Genomic DNA, 4,390 nt, shown 5'->3' with positions numbered 1-4,390 from the left:
TTTGATAAGTCTATGTCAGATTTATTTTTACTAATATCACTACGAGATCTTCCGTAAATATCAACTATTATTCTTTTCTATGTTTTCAAATCGTAGATTTCCAACGCTGACTTGTATAATTGCGCACAGCTTTGTGAGGCGGTAATGATGATTTTGATATAGGCTCGAGCAGAGCAATTGCTTCACGGCCGCATAATGGCGGATCGGTTAATTTTTGGGTTGTTTACGTTGAGTACCAAAGAGGGATACCTGACTGTTTGACATACTTGATAAATTCCTTCAGTGGAGCTAACCCTTACGAGTCAAAATAAACAATTCCACAATTGCGCATGATACCCAGCGTGTTCCAGGTCCAGTACTGTTATCGAGATTAATAATACCGGTTTCAATATTATTTGGTTGTTGTGATAATTGATATCGTATTAAAAACAACTGAAGCTTTTTATTTTGAGTTGTTAAGCTCCGTCATGTATATCAAAATTTGACATTGGTGTACAACCCCATTGTGAATTCAACGTAGAGAAGTTTCCGGAAGTCTCAGACCTTTTTCTTGAACGGATTGTCTTAGATAAGTTCCTGGAAGTTTCAGACCATTTCCTAGATAAGTTCTTGGAAGTCTTAATCCTTTGCCTGTTGCTTTTTTTTTAATGCCATTCCACCAGCGGTTCCAACAGCACATAACGCAGCTGCTTTTGCAACAGCTGGAGCAGCAGCAGCTTTCAACGCAGGTATTGCTGCGAGAAGTGGGAATATACCACCGGTTTTAACCATGTTGTTGATGGCTCCGGTGGAGAGTTTAATTCGTATTCCAGTCTTTGATTGTTTAGTGTCATTGAAATGTTTAAGTTTGCGCGCTGTAACCGACAGTTTATTTTCACCGCCTGTGATTTGATTGTTCTTTAGCGTTATTGTGTTCCCACATTTTTTTACTGATGCGGATTGTAGCTTCTTGATCTGACCAGGAGTAAGACGGACACTAGCATGATGGTAAAACATTTTATAAAACACTCGTGTTTCTAAATAACGTGGATTAAAGATTTTCCATTGGTGCATCAGTGACTATCATTCGTGCAGCAACACCTTCAAGTAACATTGCTTTGTCGCTAAGTATAACAGCGATTGTTCTATACCCAACAGCTGGTACTTCACCTTCGCGAGCTCTGAAGTGTATGTCAACAACAGTCTGTCTGGTTAAATCAAGATACTCCAGTGAAATGTAATAAATCGGATACAATGTTGTAAAATCCAGGTGTGATATTTTTAAATCAGTAACTATGTTTTGATCACGTCCCAAAAAATGTCATCAAACGGTGATATGCGCATGCCACATGATTTGTGGTATAATCTGACAATATATCCTCAGTTGGTTCCTGTTGGCCGTTTATTCTCAGCGAGACCTCAATAACTCGGAGTTTGTCAAATATCATATGGGAGCGTTCTTGCGAGCCTAATCGATTCATATTCTGCAGAGCAATAAAATATGTCGTGGCGCAGAAACACCTTGTTGTGTTGGTATATAACAATTAAACACACCTCGAGCGTTACTTTCAATAGAATCTGTGGTTACTGTTAACCATGACGATATTGATTTACCATCCTGTTCCATAAGTGGCAGTAATTTCCGTTCTCCTGCGATTGATGGAGTCATTACAGGCATCCACAGTGAGAGTTTTGTTATATTTACTTTACCATCATTAACACCAGCACCTCGCCAGATTGTCTCATTATCATCACCTTTTCTTACGAGTGTTTAGCGCCAAACATGACCTTTCTAACATTTCTACAAAATCCAACTATATGAGACAGTGGAATTGCACATGAAAATCTTCTACTTGCTCCTAACAACATTAATGTACGTGATGCAAATCCTAAGTTGAAATTTTCATTAACACTTCCTATAATATCAAAAGCAGCAGCTGGTCTAGGTGCATGTTCAAAATTATCTGTGTGGATCAGATGCAGTATTTTGTGGTGTCCTTATTTTAGTATATTGAGTATGATTAGCATTGTCGGTAACATTTTTTAGCAAACATCATTGATGTACCTGCTGATTTTGTATAATCGTCAGAATATCTCGCTAGACCAATTACTGTTGTAGCAACATCAACATTATTTTTAATTGATTCAATATTTCTTCCATCAGTCATGTATGTAAGCTGTTAAACAATGCCATAATCCCGTTGTTAACAAAACCAGCTCGCAAATTATTACCATACGGTGTATCAGCTGCAACATTCGTTACAAGTTCACCTTTTACTTAATAAACGCTTCAGAAGGTAGAAAATATCTACCTGTATCCTGAACTTGTAGTTCGATACGTCCACGTTGATTTTGTTGTCTTGCGTCAAAGGAATAAAATTGATAAACACGTATCGATTCTCTCTGAGAACTGGTGCATCCATGTCAAATGCTGGGTTGGATACGCGTTTCAACATTGTATTATATGATTTCGATTTAAATAAACGTTGCGCTGACTTTGTCAAGCGAGTACGAAGACCACTTCCTGCTATTGAATTTGCAGTAATATTTATTTTGTTTCTTCGGATCGCTGATCCATCAAGGCTGCTAGTGTTTGATTTGCGGCTCGATTTATTACTTTACTGACATCCGCAGGCATGATTTCTGTACTTGATAATTTTACTGGTGGTGGTTTTTGTCGTATTAATCGTGATAGTCTATGTTTGATAGCAGTGAAGGCCTTACCAGCAACAATACCAATAACACCATGAGCTTTTTCACCAATTGCAGTAACAGCTTTCATTGATAATTGATGTGCAATCGGACTATTTTGGGAGCCATTCTTGCAAATAATCCTTTAACAACATCGCCTAGACGATCACCGTAAGTTGCTTGATAGATTGGCTATCGTGAATTTGTCACTCTGACCATTACAGGTCCACGGTGTCGTTGATGTATGATCATTTTATTATTTATCGTTATGTTTAATCAGTCATCAATAAGTTATCGATATACGCTGATATCCATGATACCACCTTGAAATAATCGCTGACAAATATCAGCAGCTTCATTTATTATTTCAGGTGAGTTATTTCCAGCTCGTTTTCCTCTTATAAGAATTTCTAATCGTGATATGTCGGAAAGAATGTCATTAGGGCAGGTAACAAGACCATTCACCCAAGGTTGTGCTTGGAATACCACTTCCAGTGACTTCAGTTTTAGATGTATCATGAAATTCTTCTTTCTTATAACCACATCTCTGTTTTTCTTTCTCTTTGTCCACCTTTTTGTTAAAATATCAAAATTTGGATCATCAGCACCACTACTACCCTTATTATGACGAATTTTAAAGATCATCTTACGATACTCATCATCACGAAGTCGATGATATCTTTGTAACATATCAGAAAAATAATTCGAATCATCTGCAGTATATTCATATAATTCGAATCATCTGCAGTATATTCAGCTAATGGATCCTCATCCATACCTTTAATTTTTTCGTAAGTTCCATCTTTAAATTTATCAATTAATGTTTGAACAGATGAAATAATTTCTCTCTCTTGTTTTTTCTGCTGTTTTTGTTCCTTCTTTCGTTGTTTTCGTTCCTTTTTTTTTTTTTTTTGCTGTTTTTGTTTTTCATATTGATCATACACATCAGCATCTATATTCTACAATAGTGCTCTGACAAAATTCTTGGATAAAGACATTCATTGGAATCCATAGTGAATTCAAACATGGAATAACATTTCCGTCATTCAACAGGAGACTGTTGAGTGCTTCACTGACCATAACAGACTCGTTATCGCCTTAAATGTTGGATCTCTTCGGGACTTAACTGAGTGTTATTCAGGACCTTTCATTACTAAGAATTGTTTATTTAATTCATTGATACTTTTGTGGATTTAATTCGCAATGCACTAACTTTTTTTCCATCTCATTTTTCACTTTGCGTTATCGAAAAATATATGATTTATTAAATTTTACAAAGCTTGTTGTCTTTACTCTTTTCTGTTACATTGTGGAAGAGCAGAGGCTCGTAACACTGTATCATTAATATGCTTGATGTCACATCATGGGGTTTTTGTGAGTGTCCACATCAGGGAATATCCTTGATAAAAAATGTAGGATGATATTATCATAAACCCGACTTTCATTTCTAAGTTATAGTTTTTGAACTGTTTTGTCTAATTTTGAAACTGATTTAGGAAAACAGATGGTATATTTTCACCAAATAATTTAGGAACCCATCTGGTATGTTCTCATCAATAAGTAATTAATGGTCTTTGTCTCGGTTTATATATTACTTGAATAGATTTTAGCTTAAATGTTTAATTAATATGCAGAAAACTGAAATGGTACAAATGGAAATAAAATTAGTTTACTGATGAAAACTGAGAATAAAACAATAATTTTAATTATCACTTGCAGC

This window comes from Sinohyriopsis cumingii, unplaced genomic scaffold, assembly GCF_028554795.1.
Source record: "Sinohyriopsis cumingii isolate HCF-2022 unplaced genomic scaffold, ASM2855479v2 utg004484l, whole genome shotgun sequence".
Lineage (NCBI taxonomy): Eukaryota > Metazoa > Mollusca > Bivalvia > Unionida > Unionidae > Sinohyriopsis > Sinohyriopsis cumingii.
This window is presented reverse-complemented; position numbering follows the sequence as displayed.